At 33.6% G+C, this 13654-nt stretch overlaps 1 non-coding gene and 1 pseudogene across 1 annotated transcript; both read left to right on the top strand.

The window, feature by feature from the left end:
- LOC110662021 (root phototropism protein 3-like) overlaps positions 1-13654 on the top strand; it is a 44729-nt pseudogene that overhangs the window by 8059 nt on the left and 23016 nt on the right.
- Positions 5390-5496, top strand: LOC131177715 (small nucleolar RNA R71). Its single transcript, XR_009147050.1, has one exon. It is a non-coding gene; the product is annotated as a small nucleolar RNA R71 (small nucleolar RNA).

Genomic DNA, 13654 nt, shown 5'->3' with positions numbered 1-13654 from the left:
ACTAGCAGTATATGCAAATTCTAACAGACTACAAAACTATATATACACTAAAAGGTAAAACTTAACAAACACTATTTTTGCACTTTAATAAAGCTCACATCAGTCCTAAATATCAAAATTGATCCTCATTCAAGTTGTATTTCACAGAATTTACACAAGACAAAAAATTAAACATGTGCTATCAAGTAGATTGCAATATCAGTAATTTAGCACGAGTTTAAAAGTGTTACTGTTCACAGGTACTGGATAAAGTGCAGAATTTTGCTTTATACTTGCTCCCTTTCAATTCTTTGTTTTTGCTACAAGTGTCAATTTGCTCAATCTTCATGAATGACCCACAAAAGATAAACAAATGTCACTTTTGAGTTTAATGAGGGAAAAAATTGAAAATGAAATGAAATAGAAAATTAATAAACTATAAAAGGATACGCTTGGGTTGCCTCCCAAGAAGCGCTTGTTTAAGGTCTTAAGCTTGACCTTCCACTCCAAATCACCTAAATATCCCCAGTTGGGGAACTAAGCCATGAAACCTCTACAACCTTTTGTGTGGGTTCTCCAACAATATAATGCTTTAATCTCTGCCCATTAACTTTGAAAGTACCTGAGGTTTCATTCCCTATCTCAACAGCTCCATAGGGATATACCATTATAACAATGTAAGGCCCTAACCATCTTGACTTTAATTTTTCGGGAAATAACCTTAACCTAGAATTATATAAGAGAACAACATCCCCTTCCTGAAATTCTTTCCTCCTAATATGCTTATCATGCCATCTCTTAGTTCTTTCCTTGTAAAGCTTGGCATTTTCATAAGCATCCAATCTAAGTTCCTCAAGTTCATTTAGTTGCAGCATTTTTTTTTTCTCCTGCAGTTTTTAAGTCAAAATTCAGTGTTGTTATGGCCCAAAATGCTCTATGCTCCAACTCCAAAGGTAAATGACAAGCTTTCCCATAAACCAATCTAAATGGGGTGGTGCCAATAGGAGTTTTAAAAGCTGTTCTATAGGCCCAAAGAGCATCATCTAACTTTATTGACCAATCTTTCCTTGAACTATTCACTGTTTTTTCAAGAATTCTTTTCGACTCTCTATTTGAGATCTCCACTTGACCACTAGTTTGTGGATGGTAGGGTGTTGCAACCTTGTGCTTTACTCCATATTTTTGTAATAATCTCTCAAATTGATGGTTGCAAAAATGAGAACCTCCATCACGTATAATGGCACGTGGAGTTCCAAATCTTGTAAAAATGAACTTCTTAAGGAATTTAATCACAACTCTAACATCATTAGTTGGAGATGGTATAGCTTCAACCCATTTGCTCACATAATCTACCCCAACTAAAATGTACTTGTGTCCAAAGGATGATGGAAAAGGTCCCATGAAATCAATGCCCCACACATCAAATGGTTCCACTTCCAATATATTTTGGAGGGGCATTTCATCTCTTTTTGAGATACTACCCATCCTTTGACACCTATCACATGCATTTACAAACTTTCTCACATCTTTAAACATATGTGGCCAAAAGAACCCTGCTTGAAGAACTTTTTCTACAGTCTTCGTCACACTCATATGACCCCCATAAAGCGAAGAATGGCAATCTTTAATAACATTCCCTATCTCCTCATCAGCTAAACATCTTCTAATCAAACCATCTCCACATCTCTTAAATAAAAATGGCTCTTCCCAATCGTAATCCTTCACATCAAAAAGAAATTTCTTCTTTTGCTGCCATGTTAGATCAGGTGGAAGGATTCCACACACCAAATAGTTTACGAAATCTGCATACTAAGGGGTTTTTGCACTCATGATTACCCACAGCTGCTCATCAGGAAAATAATTATCTATTGGAAGCTCTTTTCCCAAATTATCTCCTTGTTCTTGCCTCAATCTAGACAGATGATCTGCTACTACATTTTCTACTCCTTTCTTGTCTTTAATTTCCAAGTCAAACTCTTGAAGGAACACCCACCTTATCAACCTAGGTTTGGCCTTTTTTTTTTTGAAGGAGATATTTGATAGCTACATGATCTGTGTACACTATTACCTTAGACCCCATAAGATAGGACCTGAATTTATCTACTGCGAATACCACTGCCAAAAACTCTTTCTCTATAGTAGAGTAATTTATTTGAGCATCATCTAAGGTTTTACTTGCATAGTATATTGCATACACCTTCTTATCTCTCCTTTGTCCCAAAACAGCCCTAATGGCATAATCGCTAGCATCGCACATTAACTCAAAAGGTAATGACCAATCGGGTGGCTGCATAATAGGAGCAGATATCAAAGCTTCCTTTATCCTGCAAAAAGCATTCATACAATCAGTATCAAAATGAAATTCCACATCTTTACTCAATAAATTGGTAAGAGGTTTAGAAATCTTAGAGAAATCCTGAATGAATCTCCTGTAAAATCCAGCATGCCCCAAGAAACTCCTCACTCCCTTCACGGATGTCGGGGGTGGCATTTTCTCAATAATTTCCACCTTTGCTTTATCCACCTCAACACCCCTGTTTGACACAAGATGTCCCAAAACAATTCCTTCTTCTAAAACAATTCCTTCTTCTACCATAAAATGGCACTTTTCCCAATTCAAAACTAAATTAAACTCTTCACATCTCTGCAAAACTTTAGACAAGTTAGATAAGCATTCATCGAAAGATTTACCATACACAGAAAAATCATCCATGAACACTTCCATAATATCCTCAATCATGTCAAAAAATATGGACATCATACATCTTTGAAATGTAGCTGGGGCATTACATAGTCCAAATGGCATCTTTCGATATGCAAAGGTACCATAAGGACATGTGAAGGTAGTTTTATCCTGATCATTCGGGTGAATAGGGATCTAAAAGAACCCTGAATAGCCATCCAAATAGCAGAAATAAGAATGATGAGCTAATCTCTCAAGCATCTGATCTATAAATGGCAATGGAAAATGGTCATTTCTAGTTGTATTATTCAACTTCCTATAGTCTATACACATTCTCCATCCAGTTACAGTCCTTGTAGGTATTAGTTCATCATTTTCATTTTTCACTATTGTGATGCCCCCCTTTTTGGGTACAACATGAACTGGACTTACCCAATTTCTGTCAGAAACAGGGTAAATGATACCTGCATCAAGCAATTTCAAGATTTCCTTTTTCACAACCTCTTTCATATTTGGATTCAATCTCCTCTGTGACTCTCTAGAGGCTTTATGATTATTTTCCAACAAAATTCTATGCATGCACACAAAAGGATGTATTCCTTTAATATCATTAATGGTATAACCAATTATCCTTCTATGCTTTCTAAGAACTCTTAATAATTTTTCAACTTCACAATCATTCAGTTTAGCACTAACAATCACAGGATATGTAGAATTTTGACCAAGAAAAGCATACCTGAGATTTGTTGGAAGAGTTTTCAACTCTACCTTCGGTGCTTCACTTTTTTCAAGCTTTGATGATGAAGTTGTATCTTGCTTTAAATCCCCAATCTTCTCAGTATTAGCCATAGGCAAAGGTGGATTTCCTTCCAAGATTGTAGCATATTCTACAGCTTCTTCAATCTCATCCCCTTTTTTGATGTTATAAACCAAACAAGCTTCTAAGGGATCTTCAGAATGTTGCTTTTTGAGCACTTCTCTGACCTCTTCATCTATCACATCAATTCTCAAGCATGAATTTGAATCATCTTTCTTTTTCATTGCTTGAAACAAATTAAATTCAACTTTTTCTTCCCCAACTTCTAATGTAAGCCTTCCATTTTTTACATCAATCACAGCTCCAGCAGTAGCAAGGAAAGGTCTACCAAGAATAATAGGAATGTGTACATCCTCCTCCATCTCCAATACCACAAAATCTACTGGTATGAAAAATTTTCCAACTTTCAGAGGAACATTCTCAATCACCCTAATTGGAAATTTAATAGACCTATCTGCTAACTATAGTGAAATGGTAATAGGCTTCATTTCTCCAATCTTCATTTTCTCATAGATAGACAATGGCATTAGACTAACACTGGCTCCAAGATCACATAAAGCCTTATCTATACTGATGTCCCTAATGTGACATGGTATGGAAAACTACCAGGATCTTTCAGTTTGGGTGGGAGCTTATTTTGCAAAATAGCACTACTTTCTTCTGTGAGAGCTACGGTCTCAAATTCCTCCAATTTCTTCTTGTTAGACAAAATCTCCTTCAAAAATTTAGCATATGAAGGCATTTGTGCTAAGGCATTAGTGAAAGGAATAGTCACATGCAAAGACTTCAATACCTCCAAAAACTTCCCAAATTGTTTATCCAACTTCACTTTCTGGAACCTTTGTGGGAATGGTAAAGGTGGCATGTAGGCTTTAGGTGCTACATATTTAGGTTCTTCCTCTTTGCTTGCTCCCTCCTTACTTCCTTTTTCTTCCACTGAACTCTCTTTCTCAGCTTCAATTTTAACTTCAACTTCAGTTTGTTCATCTCCTTCTCTGTTTTTCTCTTCTACAATTTTCTTTTCAATCTTTTTATCTCCACTCTCCAATATTTTTTCACTTCTCAATGTAATAGCCTTGCAATGCTCCCTTGAATTTTCTGGTTGGCTAGGAAGCTTCCTAAATGCTTTGTTATTTGAAGAGCTAGCTTGTTGAGCTATTTGATTTTCTAACATCTTGTTGTGTGTTGCCATTTGATCTACTTTAGATGCTAATTGAGAAATCATATCTTGTTGACTTTGATGGCTCACAAGTACAGTCTCTATCATAGCTTCTAATCTAGCTGTCTTGTTTGGTTGTGCTTGTTGTGGTAGAGATGGAGCAGGTGCATTTTGAGGTTTAGGAATTCCAGGAGGACCTCTATTCTGCTAAAAATTCTGATGTTGTTGATACCCAAAAGGTTGCTAAAAATTCTGGTGTTGTCCTTGTCTACCTCCCCAAGAGAAATTTGGGTGGTTTCTCCATGTTGGATCATAAGTTATAGAAAATGGGTTACCACCTGGTCTTTGATTGTAGTTCCCCACATAATCCACTTGCTCACTTGAAAAATCTTGACTAAGTGCAGAAAAATCAGCTGCATAATTAACATTTGCAGCTCCAACTTCTACTGAATTATTAGAACCTCCAGCTGAAGAATCTACTTTCATGCTTAGCTTGTCCATTTTCCTTGTCAAAGCATCAAACTTAGCATTAATCATATTCATGGCATCAAGCTCAAACATACCAACTGGTTTCTTGATCTCATTCCTCTCACAACTCCATTGGTAGTTGTTATAAGCAATTTTATCCAGAGCAGAAAAAGCTTCATCTTTAGATTTTTCCATAAGATCACCTCCAGAAGATGCATCAATTGTACTTCTAATAGCTAGTGAAACTCCATTGTAAAAGTGTTGAACAAGCATCCACTTAGGAATCCCATGATGTGGACACCTCCTTTGCAAATCCTTGTACCTCTCCCATGCTTCATACAAGCTCTCATCATCTCTAAGTTTGAAAGAAGTCAGCTCATTTCTTAGCTTAGCTGTCTTGCTTGGTGGAAAATATTGAGCTAAAAATGCTTGAGAAAGTTCATCCCATGTTGTGATAGAACCCGGTGGCAAAGAATGTAACCACTCTCTAGCTCGGTCCTTCAAAGAAAAAGGAAATAATCTGAGTCGAATTGTATCATCAGAAACTCCATTTATCTTCAATATATCACTGATCTCAAGAAAGTGTGCTAGATGCACATGTGGACTTTCACTTGGGCTTCCCCCAAATTGTGATTGTTGTACCATCTGATAAAGTGCAGGTTTCAGTTCAAAATTATTAGCTTCTACTCTTGGTCTTGTGATACTTGGCATGAAATCCCCAATGTTAGGATAGGCATGATCCTTCACATAGTGGTTGTTATTGTTGTTGGCCATTTCTTTTTGTAATTGCTCTTGCTCTCGTGCTCTTTCTTATTGTTGTTGAGCTTTAAATTCAGCTTTTCTCCTTTTAGATTCTGCTCTTAAAGCTTTTGCTGTCTTTTCTATTTCTGGATCAAAGAATAAATTGATTTCTTCACTTTTTGTCCTTCTCATAAAATAAAGTACCTGAAAAACAAAATAAACAAATTCTCAAAGTAAAATGGTAAAAAGAAAATAAAATAAAATGCCCAAATTAACCAAACAAACAATCGTTCAATATCAAACAAAAATCAAATCCCCGGCAACGGCGCCAAAAACTTGATGTGAGAATCCGCAAGTATACGGGTCGTCTCAAATAATAAAGTGATGAATCAAGTATTGTTCTCACGAGGATTTGCCGTTTGAGTACCAAACTATGAATGAAGGATTATTTGGGCTAATGATTGATGAATAAATGGTAAATATAAATAAGCAAGGTAAATTGATTAATCTAATTGGAATGGGTAAAGAGCAAACAAATAAATTCTAAATCTAGTTTGCAATTAAACTAAATTAATAATGGGTAATTCAAATCAAAGTCTAATTATGTTAAAAGTGATTCCAGAGTTGGGGGTTTGTGCATAAATTAATTGGGATTTGTCTTGGGCATTTCAATGTTAAGGGAAAAAATAGAGTTTGAAGGAAATTGATTCTAAATTCCTTTGATATCTTTTTCAAGCAAACCAAAGTGTGTTCTAAAATAACCAAACCTACTTTCGTATGTTATTTGATTACTTTAAAACCCATTAAGTTTTGTAACCAATAATTAATTCCTCTTAAAATCCTAGTTTATTTCTAAATCTAGGTGATTTTAAATTCTAATCCTTGATTATCTATCAATAACTTTCACCTTTCGGTCCTTCAATCAAAGATTAACACAATACCCAATGGGTACCAACATTAGGTAAGTAAATCAAGCACACAAGAAAGGAATCAAAACTCGTATTTATGTAAAATAAGGAAATACATAGTCCAAATCCACAAATTAATCTAAAACATATTTCCCAACTCTGAAATCTAAAGAGTTTACTCACTCATAATGGTATTTACAAGAAAGATTGTTGGAAAAGTAAAGAAAAACATGATAAGAGGACTAAAATAGAAAAACCCAGGTAGAAGAACCCAAAACTCTGGTTTCTGGAGCTCCAAAAGATGGTTGCAGCAGCTCCTCCACAGAAAATGGCGTCTCCTCCTCTCTCTATTTATATTTTCTTTCCTTTTTTTTGTTTTCTCTCCTTTCCTCTTGTGGCAAAAACTAGGAAATGATGAATTTATATGGTCCCAAAAAGTTGCCCTAAAAGTAAATAAGAGCCAAGGAGTGGATAGAAAATGAGGTATAAAATTATCCAAGTCAACAGCATTATTCACGTTCTGGCAGTCTGCTTAGGGTACTGCTTAATCCTAAGCAGCTTCTTAGCAAATTTCAGCCTCTGGTTGCACTGTCTGCTTAAGGTTAAGCAGACCCTCAGCAAATTTCGACAGACTTGGAGTAAAATGGACTTTTTTGCTCATGCTTGACTTCCAGCTTGACTTGTGCTACACCTTAAGCACTGCCGCTTTACCCTAAGCAGGATCTTAAGCAATTCTCAGCAGGTTGTGGAGTAAAAGCTTGAATATGTAGGATTTAAGTCGTGCTTGACTTTCAGCTTGAACAGGCTTAAGGTTAAACTTGTATGACATACCCTAAGCAACATCATAAGCAAAGTCTTAAGCAAATTACAGCTAACTTGCTCTTTCAAAGCTTGATTTCTTCAACTTTCCTCCATGCTTAAAGAATTCCAAATTTCTTCAAATCACTTCCTAATGCACTCATTGATCTTCGATTTGACATAAAATCCTATTAAAAACAACAAAATTACAAAAATCAAATATAAAGTATCTAAATTTGATAAATAAGCTAAAATAAAGCTAAAAACATAAAATATACTAAAATATTAGAGCAAAATGGATGCAAAACTACCCTAAAATGCCTATATGAAATGAGTGTAACAAATTACAACAATACTGATACTGTTTATGATGTGAGAATCACTATAAGATTGGTCGAATCACATGTTTTTTCTATGCTAAAATATCCAGCATCAAGAATATACATTGTGGGAAGGTTGGTGGATAAGTATGTTATAATGATCTTTAAGGATGAGAAGCTTTTGATTAAACAGTTCTAATTGCTTATGGAAGCATTACCAAAGGACGCTCGATATTGTGATGACAATCTCTATAGACCCATAGACATGTATCTCAAGGTATCCTCTCACTAAATGTCAACTTTCCTATTGCATGCCACTAACTAGAGAGCTATCCAGGCACATCCTAATCTAACAGAAGAAGAAAGAACAAGCGTATGTAGGGATGAGCATTTGGTTCAAACCAAATCGAATCAAATAATGAAAATTGAATTACATATTTTAGAAACTAAATCGAACTGAATCTGCGTATTTCAGTTCGGTTCTGTTCAAACCGATCGGTTTTGATTTTTGATTATTTTTTAATTTAGACTTGATTTTCAAGTTATTTGGTCTGATTTTAACCTTGATTTGAACCTAATAACCATTAATTAATGAAATTAAACAATTTATATATACATAATCACATATAATTCATAAATTTCCTATAAAAATAAATAAATTAAAAAATCAATAAAACTATTTGATTTGATTCAGTTTAATCGATTTTTTTCTCTTAAAACCGAACCGAATCAAAATAACCAAAATTTTTATAATATAAAACCGAACTGAATCGAATTATCTTAAAAATCAAACCGAATTAACGAATTAAGACGGTTCAGTTCGGTTGATTTGGTTTGAATCAAATAATGCTCACCTCTAAGCATATGCAAAGCCATTGATTATCATAAACTATCACAAGAAGCTCGCCAACATGTGATGAAGAATGAAAGATTACCCTTGTAGATATCAATGCTAATTATCCTTCTTTTTTTATTAATAGATAAATATTTCATTAACATAAAAGGGTTATATAGCTTTAAGCTAAAAGGAGCCTAGTCTATAGCATTGCAAAAGTTTAAAATGCAGCTTTAGAAACAAGTGATGGGATGCACTACTTAGAAGAGGGATTTGGGTTCTGGGAAAGCAATGTATAATAGAATCTTTTATATTGATTTATTTGAAAATCCATAACAATACTTGAAGATTGTTGTTGATTGTCGAATAAGATATGCCACTTTTCATTTTATGATTCACAGGAAAATGATATGTTTTTACGCCTCAAGTTACCTTAAATGTGATCAAGATTAGATTATAAAAACCAACCAAATAAGCGCTTAGTGACCTGAAATTTAGCAGGCAACTTAAAATCATCAACTTAGTTGGAGGTGGTAGTTCCTAGTTCTTCAAATTAATTATAGCCCATAGTTTGACACAAGTTTTTGATTTCCAGAAATGGCATATAGAATATTGGAATGAATATTACTCATGCTCTTAGATAATATATTTGATTCCAATTTCCTAAATAATTATTATTTCTCTCTCTCTCTTAAATCTATTCTTTGTTTTCATCAGTATGAATCATTATATAGAAATGTAAGTCTTTGGTTAATCTAAGTTGATGCAATTTGTTATTCCTTAATTTTTCTTTTGGCCCATCATTAAATTGAATGATTGAAATTTAATTCAGTTTTGATTGAAACTTAAATTTTATAATTTCACAATTTAATTTTAGAGAAAATTATGGAACCGCTAAATAGAAATGACAATTCCATTCCTACCCTGAGAAAAAGGGGGAAGATAGTTATTTTATTATTTTTATTTTATTTTTATAATTAAAATTTAAATTCGAGACTTCATATATTAAAGACGATTGTAATATTACTAAAAATAGTAATTTATATATTAATTCATTACAAATATAGTATAAATTTACTTTTCCTTTTCATTTGTCTTAAATTATAGGTCACTTTTTATTTTAAAATAGTAATTTATTTATTAATTTATTAATATGTCACTATTTAATTTACATGGAAAAATAAAATTTATCAATTTTAAAAATAATTTAATAATAAAATTTATTTAATTTTTAATAAATTAATATGAATAGCGAGTATATTAAAAAATTAAATAAAATTTATTACTTTAATTGTATTTGTATTACTCCCTCCGTTATTAAATACAATTAAAGTAGGAGTGGCGCTAATTGAAGATAAGTTGAGAGAAGGGAGATTGAGGTGGTTTGGTCATGTGAAGCGTAGACATACGGAGGCTCCAGTTAGACAAGTAGAGTACATTAGGTTAGAGGATAGAAAGAAAAAAAGGGGTAGACCTAAATTGACTTGGAGGAGAGTAGTACAACATGACTTAGAAACATTACACATTTCTGAGGATTTAACCCAAAATCGTTCAAAGTGAAAAAGCGAATCCATATAGCCGACCCCAAATTTTTTGGATAAAGGCTTAGTTGAGTTGAGTATATTACTCCATCCGTTAAATAAAAATAGGCTTTTTTTATTTATTTTGAATTATAAGTAATAATTTATTTATTAACTTATCCGATTTGATATATATTAAAAAAAATAAAATTTATTAGTTTCAAAAATAAAATCTATTAATTTCAAGGAAAATTTAGTAACATAAATTATTTAGTTTTTAATAGGGTAATATGAGTGGATGATATACTAGGAAGAGTATATTAAAAAATTAAATAAAACATATTACTTTAATTATATTTATATTACTCTCTCTGTTAAATAAAAATAGACTTATTAATTTTTTATTTATTTTAAATTACAAATAATAACTTATTTATTAACTTATCCAATTTAATATATATTAAAAAATAAAATTTATTAGTTCCCAAAAAATTTTAATAACATGAATTATTTAATTTTTAATGGAGTAATATGAGTAGATGTGTCACAACCCAACCTATGGGTCGGACCGGCACTAGGACCTGGGCCAGCCTAAAGCCCCCGAGGCCCGTAATAAGCCTAATTATTCCTCAACCCAACTCTAGGGCCCATTTGGGTCTAATTTCAAGAATTCAACTGGACAGAGTCCGACCATAAAATGGACCTTTTAACGAGAAGTTTTTGACTCGCCGGACCTGTAAACACAATATATAATTAATTGGGGAGCTCAACTCACCCTCCACATACTCATAATAACATAAAGTCAAATGGGAGCTCAGCTCCCTCATCCAGTCCAACATACATGCATATAATAAGTTTACAGGTCCAACATGGTAAATTATATTACAAACCCAAATCAAATAAATATTTCTAACACATGCAGAAATTCTAGGAGTTAACAAAATTATACAAATATTACAGACATGAATAGATGACCTGCGAAGAAGAAAAGCAGGTTAACCACAACAATAATCCTCCTGTAGCCTGGAAAAATAATGAACAGGAGTGAGCGTTCGACTCAGAGAGTAAAATATCAATTTTAACTATAATCTCTATAGCTATCTAAAACAAATGTACCCTGTAGAGTGAAATGCAACATCGTCATAAATTTTCATACAAATCACATCAAAAAGGCAATTTGGAGCACTCACTGTCACACCCCTTACCCGTCTACAGTGTAGCCGAGCAAGTTATGCCACTTAGTGTGCCGGAGCACCAATTTATGTTTCTATTACAATTTATCCCTTTATAATTCATTTATTTTCAATTTTGATAAATCTGAATTTATCAGCAAATTTTATAGAAAATCCGGCAGAGTGCCGGCTGTAAATTGGAAAAACAGTTCTTCTGAACTTGTTTAAAAACACTTCCAAAATAATTTTCAAATTCAAACTCCATTATACACATTCAAGTCAATCTCAAAATCTCAATCTCAAATCACAAGACTATTTTTAAAACTTTTCTGTTCACTTCATCACTTGAAGCATATTCACAATTAATTCTAAACATTTCATTTATCAACATACATTATGCAAAAGATCTCAATAATATGAAATTTCATATATTTACATTAATGCATAATTACAGGAGTTTAGAGTTACAATCCAAACTAATACAAAATACAAAATACAAAAGGGACACCTATAGTCCTAATGTCCTACCATATGCAGTGCAGATGTGAGGTGACTCCGGACCCCGGATGCAGCTCTGAAGACTTACTCCGTCTGATATCTGCTGGGCTCCCCAGCTAGGTCTCCAGTACCTGCGCGTGGCAAAAGCGACGCGCTAAGCAATTCTGCTTAGTAGTGACAATATAAAATAAAATAAAATAGAATAAAATAATTATGCAGAATATATGATTTTATTTTTGGGTAGACTTAATTTTTGATATTATTTGTAGTATTATTCACTTAAAATTTGATAAGGTTTATTATCATTGCCCGAGTAACCCATACTAGTTGACTGGACTGGATAAATGGGTAAACTGGCACTGAGTACTAAGTACCTCGGACCATCACACCATCAGTCACACTATGTCTCCCAGTGTGCAACAGAACAACTAATAAGCTGTAATAATTATCAGGGTTAAAACCCAAGTATATCAACTCAAATAACATAGCCAAAGGCTATTATGTCACAGAATGGCATGGGAAAGCCATGAAACATAGAATGGCATGAAGCCATATGCAGTACTGCTAACAGAACCCTATTGGCATGCCAAGCTATCCAAACCAATCTTGTTAGGTATACTAGGGCATTTTACACTTTTGAGTTTTACAATTTTTGAATTTCAAGTTTTGGTGTTACTATTCACTTCATTAGTCAGCCAAAATATTGAATTTTGCATAAACAATAGGTACATTGGTTTTAATACTCCCAACATACCACATTTTGCATTCAAAATCTGTTGGTATTGGTTGCCAATACCATTTCTAAGTTTAATGTTAATTAAGCAAAATTTTTAGTTTTCATGATTCATATTTACTGTTCTATTGGTCATTTTTGCAATGGAATTTGGCAAAATGATCAACATGAAAGTTGTTCCTTATTTTGTCTAGTTGAATTTCCTTTTTTGAATCACTCCATTTGGAGTTTTGTAACTCAAGTTATGATCCAAAAACCACAATTGGCCGGATTGAAATTTTTTTGGACTGACCATATCTACAGTGCAGTGAATAGTGACTGCAACTCACTTGTTGGATAGGTTCTGGTTATAATTTGGGTTAGGTTCCTTCATGAAAGTTGTTGGTCTATATCTCATCTTATTTCTGGTAAAATTTCAGGTCAATTAGACCTTTCTACATTGAGTTATAGCCAAATGAGCAATCACTATTCATTTGGTCATTCTGCAGAAACAGATTGCAGGTCACCCGGATTAAGGCAAGTTTTTGGCCCACTTGGTTTGGTTTTATGGGCATGGTTTCTTCACCAAAGTTGTGCCATTATGTGTCTAGTTTCATGTCCAATTGGCCTTGCACCAATTGAACCTCTACAATTCAAGTTATGGCTGCCCAAACCTGCTGGACTCATGTCCAATTCTGCAGGTCACCATGGGCAGCCACACTAATCTCAATTCCCACTACACAAACCACTTCATTTCCTATTTACACATATCCAAATGGTCACTAATTGACCATTAAAACTCACTTTAACCATTACATGATCAAAGTCTCTATTTTATACCCAAACCCTAACCCATTCCATCTCAATTCATGCATTCACTTACCTTTCACCATTCTAAACAATAGGTTAGTGTTATGGGCAGCCACAATACCAAATTTATTCAAGAAAAACAATCAAAATCCTACCCTTCACATAGCTACTGAAAATGGGGGTTTACATAATTATCAATTTCATTTAAGTTTCTCTCATTTTCTAGCTCAATTT

This window comes from Hevea brasiliensis, unplaced genomic scaffold (assembly GCF_030052815.1).
Source record: "Hevea brasiliensis isolate MT/VB/25A 57/8 unplaced genomic scaffold, ASM3005281v1 Scaf7, whole genome shotgun sequence".
NCBI classification, from domain to species: Eukaryota; Viridiplantae; Streptophyta; class Magnoliopsida; order Malpighiales; family Euphorbiaceae; genus Hevea; species Hevea brasiliensis.
The sequence above is the reverse complement of the archived record's forward strand: the minus strand, read 5'-3'. Positions and strand labels throughout refer to the sequence as shown.